At 39.1% G+C, this 16,182-nt stretch overlaps 1 non-coding gene across 1 annotated transcript; it reads right to left on the bottom strand.

The window, feature by feature from the left end:
- Positions 1 to 12,851: 12,851 nt before the first annotated feature.
- Positions 12,852 to 12,933, bottom strand: TRNAS-GCU. Its single transcript has one exon. It is a non-coding gene; the product is annotated as a tRNA-Ser (tRNA).
- Between the last annotated feature and the right edge of the window lie 3,249 nt (positions 12,934 to 16,182).

The following is a 16,182-nucleotide window of genomic DNA, read 5'->3' as shown; positions in this document are numbered from 1 at the left end:
TAAGATGTGTTATTTGCAATCAACATAGTTAAACTTGATAAATTAAAATTAATTTAATCATTCTCTCCATATTTATAAGGGTCTATGATGTTACTGCTCTATTCGAGGTATTAAAACAGAAAAGAGGTGAGACACAGTAACCTTTCTGTAAATTAAATCCTAGTGGGAGGGAAAATGAATTTGTAGTAAACATATTCAGAAATTAAACCCACGAAAGTAAAGTAGGCATATTTCCTAACTCATTTAAGCTTATCGTGCAGAAGTACGTGAGAATTGGACTCTAGGGTTAGGATTTTCAGAACTAGATCTGAAATATCAACTTATTATAGCCAAATTAGAACAAGAGAAGTTGGTAAAATTACTCATAAAAATAAACTTTTTTGACCCCATATAATCACATGATGAATATTTCTGCAGAATTATATCTATTAATTTCTTAGATGAAAACAAAATGAAATATCATAACAAGTAGTTTATTTTTCATAAAATACTCATCATATTTTAAAAGTTGCCATAACCTTCCATGGCTGTGTGCTGATCTGATAGAGCGTTTGAATCATGTGTTATAAAAAACTGGTTTTATTTCAAAGATTCATCTGGGGCAGCCACGTGAATAATATTCGTAATTACAAATCATGTAAAACACATTTCTTCACTAGCCATGGCAGTTTGTTTGTGAGAAGTATCTTTTATCTCCTCCTGAGAGAACCACATAATATGAAAGAATCTCTCTGGAAATGTGTATCAAGAATTGTTTCTTGATTACAGTGCCATGCATCATGGCACCGTGGTTTAAAGGTGCTGGGCTTCCCTTCCAAACACTGGTTTTTGAGCACTTCTATTTTAGCAACTCAAAATGTAATGTCCTGAAACCTGGCACTTGAATTGCAAACTGAGATGAATCTTTTTTTTTTATAAGAATTGGTGCAAGTGGTCAAGCCGTTTCATTTTTTAATGTAGTTTCTGGGACTTTTCTAGTCATCCACAAATAAAACAAGCTCTCAGTACTTTTAAAGATTAATAGTTCAGCAATACATTGTGCAACAGAGAGATAAAAATTAAATAAAGGCTGATGTCAGGAGAAATTACTTTTTTAACCTGGGATACAATGTACAAAAAAGACTGAATATTGGTCTTGCTCTCAATTAACAATGGGATGGCAACTCTTCTTAACACACTGAATATAAATCCAATTTATCATCTCTGTTTCAGACTCTTAAGTTATTTAGGTTTTACTGTACTGAATGCATTAAGGCCTCTACAACACACGCACACGCGCGCACACACACACACACACACGCGCGCGGCAAAAGTAGATCTTTCTGGAAGACACAGAGGACCTATGGGTGGGTGAGGACACCTGTGTGAGGGCAGTGTTTTGGTTCTTCAGTGTTTTTACCACTACTGATACAGAAAATAAAAATAGACATAAGGAAATTTTTGAACTATCAATCATAGGCTCCTAAATCCTGACTATTTTATTTTAAAATCAAGACAGAGAAATTTCAACAGTGTGTAGTACTTCTAAGTTACAAGATCATCCTTCTAGATGTGATATGTTCAAGACTATAAGTCCGCCATTGATTCTACAGTCTTGTGTCCTCTCTTAGCACAGAGATATATTTCCAAATTAGGAGACTGTCTGAGACATCACTTTTTCAACATAATGCATGGCCTGTCAACCCAGCTGGGGTTTAGACCTGCATAAGGAAGATGAATTAAGCATTGAGTGAATTGTCTTATTTGCAGACCACAAGTCTGATAAGGATGGGTGATCTTAAAGAATCATTAAACAGATCAAACGCCTTTGAAATCTAGGTTACTGACTTGTGTCTGTTTTACTTAATTAGGCTTCTAAATGCCCATTAATGATTGGTTTTAATAACTACATTGATGGCTTTTGCCCATTTCCTTCTATATTAGAAAAATTGGCATTCTCAAGAAAAAAACTACACGTTAAGTGACTTAAGCATAGATTGTGAAAAACTACAACTTTTAATACACTTCATGTGATCTCAGGGGGGAAAATGCTTTAAAGTTTCACTTATTTATGTAGTTGTGGAATAAAGTATGAAAAAAATATAAATATGAAAAAATATATGAAATAAATGTATATGAAGAGATGTTTTCCTTGTTCTTGCTGTCCCTTTTCCATGAATGTAAATACTTTAATTATAAAGACATTTCCAGTGCACTTACTCTGGACCAATTACTTACTGACCTGGGAGTTGAACCTAGGCAGTATGGCTCTGAAGTAGTACATGCTATTAACCAACAAATTCCTTCTCAAATACTTTTTTAAGAATTTCATTTAAACTTACTTCAAAGTTAACCCCAAAATTGTTATTGAGCAGTGTGCTAGATGCTTTAAGTCTCCAACATAAATGGATTCCAGAGGCTCATGGTCTAGTGCAAGGCAAGCTGTGATGAAATGCAGCTTATCAATCGTAGAAATCAGGGTATTATTTCTGGCTATTATACTTAATTCCACTTTGGAAGATCCATAAAGACTTCCCCAGTTTGACTGCTCTGGTTTGTCTGGGCACTGTTTTTTGTTTTAGCCCTGAAAAACCCCACAGTCCCTGGCAAACCTAGATGGTTGGTCATACAGCATAGCCTGGTAAAAGTAGTATTCAACCCAAAGGAACTGAAAACAGGTACTCAAATACCCCTACATGAATGTTCACAGATAATCATACATGAATGGCATTGGTACAATGGTATTAACAGTAGCCAAAAAGTGGAAATAACATAGATGCCCTTCAGAGGATGAATGGATTAAAAAAAATGGTATCGCCATACAATAAAATTTATTCAGCCATAAAAAGAAATAAAATTCCAATATATACTACAACGTGGATTAACCTCAAAAACCTACTAAGTAGACAAAGCCATATGCAAAATCACATACTGCATGATTCCATTTATGTGAAATATCTAGAACAGGTAAATTTGTAGAAACAGAAAACAAATTGGTGGTTGTCAGAGTTTAGGGGGTGGAGGAATGGAAAGCAACTCTTTATTGGGTATGGGGTTAACTTTTAGAATTATGTAAAACTTTTGAACTACACAGAGGTGGTGGTTGCACAAAATTGGGAATGTACTAAATGCCACCGAATTGTTCAATTTAAAATAGTTAATTTTATATTATGTAACTTTTACCTCAACAAAAAATTGTAGTACTCAAAATTCTAGAGAGCAAATAGAACAATTTTAGACATCCACTAATATACAATACTCTAAGAAAGATTAAAGAACTAATCTTACAAGGTATAATTATAATTAACTAGAATAATCAATCAAAGTTAAAGGATCAAATGACATTAATTATTTATTATAGAATATGTCAGCTTTGCTCTTTACATTTTGATTTTTTTTTTCTGTGAAAAAGAAAAAAGGTAACTCAAGTCATATTTTGATAGTAGGTTCTTAAGCATTCATGAATAGAGGTGAATTAAAATAATTATTGGTCTTAATTTCTGCCTAGTTCTTGTATAACTGTCATCTATGGACTACCCAAAGTGTTATGAGAAAACAGAGAGAGTTCACAGCCACACTTTTTTAAAAGTATCACCAAAAAATGTACAGAAGTAGCCTTCAGACAAAACTGACTGACTTGCTAAAAGCAATGTAGTGACAGTATTTTAGCAAATTCCCTTTAGTTATTTAAAGAAATTATTTCTTTTATTTTTAGGATTTAGTGACAAGAAGAATGTGCTGCTACTATAATTTGTATCAACTGAAGCATTAAATTTCTGATCTACTTGTTCACGGAAGCATATGAAATCAGATGTAATATTCCTACCAAGAAGCAATATTCTTACTACCATTTAAAGATTCCTATTCACTAAGCCCATGGAAAAATTGAAAATTAACCTTAGTACTTAATCTCGGTTACTGTAAACCTTGCCTTCCAGGTGATAACCCCCTTTTTCTCAATTGAAATGCACTTTCCAAATGCACCATTGATTTTTCTTACAACATACCGACTCATCTGTACGTGAACTAACAGGAAAATTAAATTCCAGCTCTAAAATTAGAGTTGGTGCTCTCACTTTACTTGCCGGTGTTCTGTTACCATTCCTTCACTGCCAAAACACATTACTTCGGAACTAGAGAACAAAATGATTTGAAATAGTTACAGCAAAATACATTTGTCTTTACTTTGGGAAGCTGCTCTTTTTAGAATTGCTAAATATTCATTTTTTTGACAGAACATGTGATTGCTTTTATAGCAATATTTTCGATGGATCCTCAGTTTATACTATTCCATCATGCTTTCTGAAATAAACATAATTATTTAGCAGAGCACTCATGATATCAGAGAGAACACTTTGTCACGTACAACTCTGGCATCCTTGGATTTGTGTGTTGTACAGCTCTGGTGCGCATATTGTCTTCAAAGAAGGAATAAAATGTCTTTTTCAAAATATTCATTTGTTTATACTTCTAATTCAGCAGTTTATTCTTTTTTGTGGGGGGGGTGGTCATTTTGTTTTCTCATGACTGTTATCTGCATAATCAAGTAGACTGCTGCAACTAGGACCAGGAGGCAGGCTGGTTGGTGGGGACTCTGATGAATTTGAGGTAGGTTGACCATATGTCCAGGGTTCCCGGGTCAGTCCAGTTTACATCTGTTGTCTAGATATAATTAAAGAAGTCTTAATAATTAAACAAGGCTTAATTAAACTATTCCCTTTCTCAAAAATGTCATGGTTTGGATGATAAATTATATGGGAACCCTAATTATGTTTAATAGAGTAACATCCAAAATAAACTGTAGAGTATGTAATAAGAAAGATGGGAAATTAGTATAAAGTTAAGATTAGAAGAGGATTTGAGATTTATTTATACAGAGAGGGGCACTATTCATACGAACAGGCTAATTTACTGAATAAGAAGATGGAAAAAGTAGAGGTTAAAAAATTGATTTTATAGCATGAAAAATATAAAGACATTTAAAGATTAGAGGAGTTTTGAGTCACCAGAGGCAAACCAGGAAGGCGCAGCGCTGTGGAAACCAATTGAGAAAACATAGCTGGAGCCCTGTCGAAGGCGGCAGATATCAAGGGCTTAAAGACCAAGTGGAGTTCAATGATTTTGTGGCTAAAAAAACTATTCAAAAAATAAGCCTCTGCGGCTTCCCTGGTGGCGCAGTGGTTGAGAGTCCGCCTGCCGATGCAGGGGACGCGGGTTCGTGCCCCGCTCCGGGAGGGTCCCACATGCCGCGGAGCGGCTGGGCCCGTGAGCCATGGCCACTGGGCCTGCGCGTCCGGAGCCTGTGCTCCGCAACGGAAGAGGCCACAACAGTGAGAGGCCCGCGTACCACAAATAAATAAATAAATAAATAAGCCTCTGAAATCTGAAGCTAGCATTATATCTGACCTAGAGTATACCATCATGCTTGCAAGAAAAGAGCTGAGAAGCTAACTTTGCCAGCATAAAGTAAATATTTTGTCTTGTCCTGTCCCTCCCAAATGGTATATTGATATACACTCCTGGAAGATGTGGCAACAACGTACATACCATTCCCAAATGTTTTCCGTTCTAAAGGCAGTTTCCTGGATGGGATTTTGTTCCTGAGTCCAAGCCCCTACTGCTTTGCTGCACAACAGGCCAGTACATGGAGGAAGAATTCATCGGGACAAAAAATATCAACTTTATTCAGAAAGCCAGCAGACTGAAAGGACGGTAGACTAGTGTCCCAAAGAGCCATCTTGCCCGGGGTTTGGATTCTAGTTTCTCTTATAAAGCAAAGAGGGGGTGGTGAGGAAGTAAAGTAAAAAGAAAGCAACAAGCTGTTGTAAATATTTCCTGGCTCCAGCCAGCCTCTGGAGGGGATGTGTTAATGTCTTCCTTCCTGAAGCCATTCACAGGTGGGCCTGGTCAGGATGTTTCCTGTGAGCTAGAGAAAGGTGTTTAGCTTAATGCTCATTACCTAGGAGGCAGGGTTCCCAGAGATGGGACATTATGTACACCGTAAGCTTATAGGCTACATCCTGTTAGTGACTAACTTGTAAGAAAAACAATAGAACATAAAGGTTAAAGTAAAAGAAGCAGATCCAATATGGAGTCAGGTTTGTTCTTCCCTATTACAGTTGTTCTTTTATACAGGAAACCTGATAATATTTGTTCAAGAAAGAGTATCTTTGGCTTAAGAATCCAGATTTTAGGCTGTTACTGAGTGACAGCTAGTCAACTCACGACAACTAGTCGTGAGTTGGAAATAGCAATTCCGTGCTTTGAATCCAGTTTGGATTTATCAAGGTTAAAAAGACTTATGCCTGCTTGAAAGAAACATATGTAGGAGAGAAAAGGTCAACCCTGAAGAAAAACTGGCACTGCTGAATGCTTGAAGAAGGAGGTCATGACAGAGGCAAGGGAGAACGGGTTCAAAGGCTGAGGTGGAGTAACGAGTGGAGTAATGAACATGCAAAACTCTGCCTCTGAAACAGGGGGAAAGTGGTAACACATAAAGATACAGGGAAGAAAAGTGTGAGATAAGGATGAGAAAACTCGTGTTTAATGGAGTTGTGGCGTTTTCGATGAAGATGAACAGGTCTTTTGAGAACAAGAAGCTGTATGTTCAGAGTGAAGTAAGTCAGAAAGAGAAAAACAAATATCGTATGCTAACACATATATGGAATCTAAAAAACCCCAAAAAAATGATCATGAAGAACCTAGGGGAAGGATGGGCCCAGACCGACTAGAGAAGAATGGACTTGAGGACACGGGGAGGGGGAAGGGTAAGCTGGGACGAAGTGAGAGAGTGGCATGGACATATACACACTACCGAACGTAAAATAGATAGCTAGTGGGAAGCAGCCGCATAGCACAGGGAGATCAGCTCAGTGCTTTGTGACCACCTAGAGGGGTGGGACAGGGAGGGAGGGAGGGAGATGCAAGAGGGAGGGGATATGGGGACATTATATGTATAGCTGATTTACTTTGTTATAAAGCAGAAACTAACACACCATTGTAAAGCAATTATACTCCAATAAAGATGTTTAAAAAAAAAAGCTGTATGTTATTTAAAACAAAAATTAATGACATGACATGCAATATATGCTTGGTGTTGATACTTTACACATCCCTAAACACACCAACATCCTTCACATGTGAAACTACCAGGCAGCTGGACCTGACACACTCTCTCCTTTTCATCTATTCATGTGTTGATTATCCCTTAAGACTCTTCCCAAGTCCTATTGTTACCGAATGAAAGTTCATGTGCCTGAGGCACAGGGAAGCCAAGCAAACCTAAACATCAGAGTTTGGAGCACAAAGGTTAATCGCAGGGCCAAGCAAGGACACAGGTGGATGGAGTCCAAAAAGCCTCAAACTTCTTGAAGGGTTTTAGCAAAGCACTTTGAAAGGCAAGGTGAGGGAGGGGCGAGGTTAGTTGTTGCAGACTTCTTGGTATTGGATTCCTTCATTCTTGCAGCTGTTCACGAAGGTCAGGCCCCGATGTTCCCATAAACCTCCAACGAAACAAATGTTATTCTCTGTTCTGCAACTTTTCTTCTCTATATGAATGGAAGAGTGTTACACCCTTAAAGGTCAGAGCCTTGAGAATGGGCTGTCCTGGATATTTCAGGCTATAAGCAGCAATCTTTTATGAAGTTTAAAAGTCATACTGTGCTCGGTATGACTGAAAATGAGACTGGAAAATATACAATACAGGTATTAATATTTAACGTGTCAGGATGATAGAAATGTAGCTGCCTTTGGTATTTTGTATGTACCTTTATTATTTTCTAACACGAATATGTAATTTAAAATGAGCGTATATATTTTTTAAAGCACTTGGTCTCTCCCTTACAGAACAATTATAAAATTCATCAAATAAATGAGAGCCATGAACATATTCAGCACAAGTAAGTTGTACTCAAGAGGAAATATACTGTAATTATATGAAAACACTAGCTTATGCCACAATATATAACAAGTCTATGTTGCTATAATGTAATTAATTGATAGTTCCTGAATTTCATTGCTTCTAAATACATCAAAATAGGACATGTTATGATAGATTTTTCTATAGCACTTGCTTATTCATAGGGTTACTTTCATGTGTACGGTGATAAGTACTGAGAATGTATCATAAGAAAAGGCTCTTGACCAGAATTTACTCACAGTCTGGACTGACAACACGCACACACATGTACATCAGCTGTTCAGTATCGTGTGATAAATACCATGGCCGCGCAATATAAGGTATAGATGCAAAACATTTTTTAAAAGGACTTTTACAAGAAAAGACTTGCTATTACTCATCTATATAAAGGAACGAAATGGGGTCATTGGTGGAGATGTGGATGGACCTAGAGTCTGTCATACAGAGTGAAGTAAGTCAGAAAGAGGAAAACAAATATTGTATATTAACGCATATATGTGGAAACTAGAAAAATGATACAGATGAACCAATTTGCAGGGCAGGAATAGAGACACAGACACAGAAAATGGACATGTGGACACAAAGAGGGAAGTGGGGGAGGGATGAATTGGGAGATTGGGATTGACATACATACACTACCATGTGTAAAATAGATGGCTAATGGGAACCTACTATACAGCACAAGGAGCTCAGCTCCGTGCTCTGTGGTGACCTTGGTGGGTGGGAGGAAAGTCCAAGAGGAAGGGGATAAATGTGTACATATAGTTCATTGTACAGCAGAAACTAACACAACATTGTAAAGCAACTATACCCCAATTGAAAAAAAAATAGAGACTTGATATTCTTTACTTAATTGTAAAGATTCTTTTTCTTACAAAAATATCCAGTTTTGTTAAAGTCAAAAATGTTTATTTTCTAATACTGCAAATTCTGTAGAGATGATGAGGTCAGTGATAGCAAAATATGAATTTGGAATTCCATGTTGGTAGAGGATACCGTTGATTAGACTGGGGGGTTACATGAGTTTAGAAAATTCAGAGGCATCCACACTGTAAAGGAAGGTGTACAGGGGAGAATAAGGTATGTGTATTATTTAATACAGGAAATAGGAACCAATGAGAGTGATTTAAAGAGAATGATCTGAAAATATCACTGTTTTGGAAAGAGCACCATGTCCGTGGTGTGGAAGACGAATGCAGGATCCTGAAGCTAAAGGAAGAGAGAGCAGTTCGGATGCCCAGGCACCTGGGAATAGATGAAACCACAGAGGGGAAGGAATGAAGGGAGCAAAAAGGCCATGGCTTGGAATCCTAGGGAAGGACCAGAGAAAAGAAATAGAGAAGAATGCCCTGGTGGGAGAGGATGATGGCGATGCTGAGAAGGGATCAAACAGGTAGAAAGCTTTTCATTCATTTATTCATAATTGAAAATAGATTTATGGAGCACCTCTCATGGGCAGGCACTTTTCTGGTGTCTGGGGATATTGAATGGAATAGAATTTATACCTTCATGGAGTTTATTAAGTTTATATGGTAAGTAAAGTTTTTAATCTAAATAAAGCAAATTGGATGCCAGAAAATGATTAGCGACGTGGAGAAAAAAAATGAGTGAGGACAGGAAATATGGGATCAGGGAAAAAGATTCTTTTAAAATAGGGCACTCAGGAAGGTCCTCGGTTACAGTGTGACATCAGAGCAGAAACCTGATGGAGATGAAGAGACAAGACAAATGGACAAAAAGGAAAACATTTCCAGGCAGAGGGAACAGCAGTGGTAAGACAGGAGGATACCTGGGGTGTTGAAAGAACAGCAAAGAAGCCACAGAGCTGGGGTAGAGTGATGGAGGGGAGATTTACAGCCACTGAAGGTAGACATTGAGAATGTCCAGCAGATCACTTACGTCTGTTATCACTGTAAGAACTGTAGCCTTTTCCCTGAGAGAGATAGAAAGTTTTGGAAGATTTTTAAGCATGAGTGATATGACTGTAATTTGATTTTGATTTGAAAAGCAACTCTCTGACTTTCTGAGGTTAGAGTGTGGATGGGGAGCCGTGGGTCAAGGCAGGAAGCAGGGATACCTATCAAGAGGTAGAGTAAAAACCCGCCATAACCAAAGGGAAAGATGATGGTGTTGTGGGTGGTCTCAGCGAAGGTGGTGTGAAGGTTGTTAGATTCTCACAATATTTTTGAGAAGACAAACGCGGAGGATGATATTTCAGAAAGAGAGGAAGATAATTTATAAAGCAGTAAAATGAAGAATTAAATTCATTATTTTTTGTGGTGTTCTAGAGGTCAATATTTTCAGAAGTAAATAGGAACAAAAGCTACATGTGTATAAATTGAGAACAAGTAAGAATTGGCACTAGATGACTTATATGTTCTTTATCTAGCTCTATAAGACTGTTTCTATTGCATGTTCTAGAAAGTATATCTCAGTTATGACACTGCTTAGGATAAATTTTTTTTTTATTTTGTCAGATTCCAGTTAGCTTTGTATCATTCTTAATTCTAAGAGAGAAAGAAAGAGAGAGAGAGAAAGAAAGAGAGAGAGAGAAAGAATGAAAGAAAGAAAGAAAAGAAGGAAGGAAGGAAGGAAGAAAGAAAGAAAGAAAGAGAAAGAGAGAAAGAAAGAGGAAGGGAGGGAGGGAGTGAAGGAGAGATGAAAGAGAGGTGTATAAAATGTTACAGAGGAGAGCTGACACAAGAGTGGGTGAACGTTGATTAAAATCACAATTGGTCGGCACTTCCTTATTAGTCTGAGGGGCCAGATGCTAGTTAACGAGTCTCAGGGAACTTGGTGACTGTTAGGGATGCATAATATGATAGGCCTATGTCAGGGGGTAAGCAATCTAAGGAGCTGGGGTATAAGTCAGCCACAGTGTAGTCAGTTCAAGAGGAAGAACCTTACTCCAAGGATGTGGGTTGATGGGAGAGAACAAACTTGTGAAACCATCCCAGGCAGGAGTGACAAGATGCTGAGACCCACCACAGGCTTTGTAGGAATTCCCCAACAGATGCTTGGCGACAACAGACAAGAGTGCTGGAGTGTAGAAGGTACTTGGTTTTCTTTCCACACAATTCTAACTTTGGCACCTGTGATTGGCAGAATAATGGCTCCCAATCATGTTCACGCCCGTTATTTGCATGGCAAAGAGACGTTGCTGAAGACCATGGAGGACCTCGAGCTCCTAAGCCCAATAGTGTAAATGAGAACATGGTAGTCAGTGCTTCCACATTGCTCCAGGGACACAGGCTTCAAACTCCCCCTGCATGGAGGGCATTCTCGAAACAAGGTAGATGATTCCTCTGATAAGGAGCATCTCCCTAAGTGTCCTCTTTGTGGTTCAGAGGCACCTAGTGCATATCTCTGCCCCTGTGTTGTAGTCACATGGGGTTTAAGTAACTCACTATAGCTCGGGTTTAAGAAGCAGGGGTACGGATGAAAAGATGTGGAGAGGTCACTCCCTGCAAGGCCAAGTCTAGCAAACTAACGAGTTTGTAGGTGCTGTTCACACAAAGGAGAGGCAGGGGACCTGTGAACAAGGGGGTACTGTGCTCAGGACCATAGGAGGGCAAACTGACAGCAGGGGATCAGTTCACTGCTCTTCGTGGTGAGACTGCTGTCCCTATAGGGCGTATTAGTGGAGTTGCTAGAAAGCAATAGAACACAGAATTTTGGAAATGGAGAAAGTGGTGTGAGCTAGTGAAAGACGTTGCAGGCACAAAGCTCACACATGGAGAGTGCAGGGTAAGAACGCAAAGGGCTTAGACTAAATCCTGAGGAATGCACACATTTAAAGAGCGTAAAGGATAAGTTTGGTCTCTACGTCTGTGACTCTATTTCTGCTTTGCAAATATGTTCATCTGCACCATTTTTCCAGACTCCACGTGTAAGTGATATTGTACAATATTTGTTTTCCTCTTTCTGACTTGCTTCACTCTGTATGACAATCTCTAGGTTCATCCATGTCTCTGTAAATGGCACTATTTCGTTCCTTTTTCTGGCTGAGTAATATCCCATTGTATATATGTACCACATCTTCTTTATCCATTCCTCTGTTGATGGACACTTAGGCTGCTTCCATGTCCCGGCTACCGTAAATAACGCTGCAATGAACATCAGGGTGCATGCATCCTTTCAAATTCTGCTTTTCTCCATGTGTATGCCCAGGAGTGGGATTGCTGGATCATATGGTAGCTCTATTTTTAGTTTTTTAAGGAACCTCCATAGAGGTCTCCATAGTGGCTGCACCAATTTACATTCCCACCAACAGTAAGGTGGGTTCCCTTTTCTCCACACCCTCTCCAGCATTTATCAAGGGGGAAGGGGGAGTGGGATGAATTGGGAGATTGGGATTGACTATTTATAAAGTAGGTAACTAATGAGAATCTGCTGTATAGCACATGGAACTCTACTCAATGCTCTGTGGTGACCTAAATGGGAAGGAAATCTAAAGAAGAGTGGATATATGTATACATATAACTGATTCATTTTGCTGCTCAGCAGAAACTAACACATTTTAAAGCAACTATACTCCAATAAAAGCGAATAAATAAAAAATAAAATTACTATGAAAGAAAATAGAGATAAAAACTGCATAGAGAAAAATTAGCAGGATAATGCCTTAAATAACCCATAATTTTGTGTACATTTCTCTATAGATCATTTTATCAGCTCCTCTAAATTTATTAGGCAATGTTTTTCTATGGCCCTCAATTAATTCTTCAATTATTTCCTCAATGGGGAATCCCTGCTCAGCAAAACTTGTAATGGAATGAAAAATTGGTGGGAGAATGAAACATGAATCAAGTATATCAGTTAACAAATTAAGTTCACAGCCATGACAAATGTTACTGAGGAAACAGAGAAAAGGGGGATTAGAAGGAATTACTCAGCTGAGTGATGAGTAAGGAATTAACTAACTGAAAATTAACTCTTCACAAACTCAGCCAGCCGACGAGGATGGGATTTGAACCCATGCGTGCAGAGCACAATGGATTAGCAGTCCATCGCCTTAACCACTCGGCCACCTCGTCACACGGGAGCCTCACTTCTTCAACCTCTTCCTGCAGTACTCCCAGGCGATTCATAGCAATGTGTCTAATCACTCTTTTCCTGACTCACAGCCACAGTGTGAGTTAGGTGTCTTAAAGTAAATTTCACAACCACCACAAAACTGATGGACAGCACTTGGAGTGGTGAAGTTACCTGGCAAATACCTCGTAACAAGTGGAACCACACCTGACACATGTTGTTGGATGCAAGTCAGTCCTGGCTTGCAGACCCAGCTGTATGTGCCAGGGAGGCACACACCCCACCCGGACTTTCCCAGGGTCCCTCTGCCGCTGCATTCCACATTCGAGGGACCGATTTCCTCACTCCTGATCAGAACTGCCAGGATTCCCATTTCCTGGGTGGTACCAGAATCCCTGCTCTGTGATTCCTTTCCATTTGCTTTTGTGATATGCCCACCAGCCAAGAAAAGCCCTCATATTTTTTAAATGTCATTTTTATTGGAGTATAGATGCTTTGCGATGTTGTGTTACTTTCTGCAGTACAGTGAAGTGAATCAGCTATACGTATACATATATCCCCTCCCTCTTGGACCTCGCACTACCCCCCATTCTGCCCATCGAGGTCATCACAGAGCACCAAGCTGAGCTCCCTGTGCCATACAGCAGGTTCCCACTAGCTGTCTGTTTTATACATGGTAGTGTATGTATGTTAATCCTAATCTCTCAATTCGCCCCACTCCCCCTTCCCACCCCCACCCCAAATGTCCAGTTCTCTACATCTGTGTCTCTATTCCTGCCCTGCAAATAGGTTCATCTGTACCAATTTTCTAGATTGCACATATATTTGTTAATATCCTCATTTGTCTTTTGTTATCCTCTCTAGGACTTAGCATTGATCAGTCTATGAAAAATCATCAACGCATGAGAACGTGTTTTGGAAAACAGTAGACTAGAGAAAGAGCCCTGATGGGAAGTTACTTGTATCCCAGCACAAGAGTGGCTTAGCTTGACTACCGTCAAGGCTGGGAACGGCCTGTGGGGTGGGAAATCCTGGATGCAGGAGGCAAGTTGCAGGTCCTGGTTGTTGCTCCTTCCTAAGCCCACTAGGGAAGCCTGGCTGAGCCCTTCCAGCTCTGACAACCTCTGGGATAAAGTGACCATCAAGAACCCTGGGGTCCCAGTTCGATCCCTGGCTGGGGAGCTAGGATCCTGCAAGACTCGAAGCAAGGCCAAAAATTAAAATTAAAAAAAGCAAAAAGAGGGCTTCCCTGGTGGTGCAGTGGTTGAGAGTCCGCCTGCCGATGCAGGGCACATGGGTTTGTGCCCCGGTCTGGGAAGATCCCACATGCCGTGGAGCGGCTGGGCCCGTGAGCCATGGCCAATGAGTCTGCGCCTCCGGAGCCTGTGCTCCGCAACGGGAGAGGCCACAACAGTGAGAGGCCCGTGTACTGCAAAAAAAAAAAAAAAAAAGGGAAAAAGAGCCCTCTTCCACTCTTGAGAGTTTGTGTACTTTTTTTTTTTAATTTTTAAAATTTTTTTCTTAGTTATCTATTTTACACATATTACTGTATATATGTCAATCCCAATTTCCCAATTTATCCCACCACCACCCCCCTTTTTCCCCCCATGGTGTCCGTACGCTTGTTCTCTACAACTGTGTCTCTATTTCTGCATTGCAAACCAGTGCATCTGTACGATTCTCTAGATTCCACATATATGCCTTAATATACGATATTTGTTTTCCTCTTTCTGACTTACTTCACTCTGTATGACAGACTCTAGGTCCATCCATGTCTCTACAAATGACACAATTTCCTTCATTTTATGACTGAGTAGTATATTCCATTTTATATATGTGCCACATCTTCTTTAACCATTCATCTGTCAATGGGCATTTATGTTGCTTCCATGACCTGGTTATTGTAAATAGTGCTGCAATGAACATTGGGGTGCATGTGTCCTTTTGAACTATGGTTGTCTCTGGGTATATGCCCGGTAGTGGGATTGCTGGGTCATATGGTAATTCTATTTTTAGTTTTTTAAGGAACTTCCATACTGTTCTCCATAGTGGCTGTATCAGTTTACATTCCCACCAACAGTGCAAGAGGGTTTCCTTTTATCCACACCTTCTCCAGCATTTGTTGTTTGTAGATGTTCTGCTGATGCCCATGCTAACTGGTGTGAGGTGATACCTCACTGTAGTTTTGATTTGCATTTCTCTAATAATTAGTGATGTTGACCAGCTTCTCATGTGCCTCTTGGCCATCTGTAGGTCTTCTTTAGAGAAATGTCTCCTTAGGTCTTCTGACCATTTTTTCATTGGGTTGTTTGCTTTTTCAATATTAAGCTGCATGAGCTGTTTATATATTTTGGAGATTAATCCTTTGTCCGTTGATTTGTATGCAAATATTTTCTCCCATTGTGAGGGTTGTCTTTTTGTCTTGTTTATAGCTTTTTGTGCTGTGCAAAAGCTTTTAAGTTTGATTAGGTCCCATTTGTTTATTTTTGATTTTAATTTCCATTACTCTAGGAGGTGTGTTGAAAAAGATCTTGCTGTAATTTATGTCAAAGAATGTTCTTCCGGGCTTCCCTGGTGGCACAGTGGTTGAGAGTCCGCCTGACGATGCAGGGGACACGGGTTCGTGCCCCGGTCCGGGAAGATCCCACATGCCGCAGAGCGGCTGGGCCTGTGAGCAAAAAAAAAAAAAAAGTAAAGGAAGGTTTGATGACAATGTTTAATCAAATAGGGAATACCAATATAGAGAAAAAATTATTAAAAAGAAGCTTAATTAAATTCTGGAGTTGAAAACCACAACTACTGCTATGAAAAGTTTGCTAGAGAAACACTATATTAGATTTGAACTAGCAGAAGAATTAATGAACTCACAGATAGATAAGTTAGAGAGTATGCAGTTCAAAGAAGAAAGATTTTTAAAAATGAAGAAAAATAAACAGAGCTTCAGAGAGAAATCAGACCCCTTTAAGTACACCAATATATGCATAACGTAGTTACCAGATGGAAAAAAGAAAGGAATAGAAAAATATTAAAATAAATAATGGAAAATTTTCTAAATTTGATGAAAACATTTATCTACATATCCAAGAAGCCCAATCAACTGTGAGTAGGATAAAAACAAAGTAATGCACATCAAGACATACCATGGTAAATATAATGAAAGCCAAGGACAAAAAGAAAATTTTGAAAGCACAGGAGAAAAATGATTCATTATGTACAAGTAAAACATTAGTAAGTACAACAGCTAACTATGC

Source organism: Monodon monoceros, unplaced genomic scaffold, assembly GCF_005190385.1.
Source record: "Monodon monoceros isolate NGI ecotype Baffin Bay Population unplaced genomic scaffold, NGI_Narwhal_1 Super_Scaffold_20, whole genome shotgun sequence".
NCBI classification, from domain to species: Eukaryota; Metazoa; Chordata; class Mammalia; order Artiodactyla; family Monodontidae; genus Monodon; species Monodon monoceros.
This window is presented reverse-complemented; position numbering and strand designations above follow the sequence as displayed.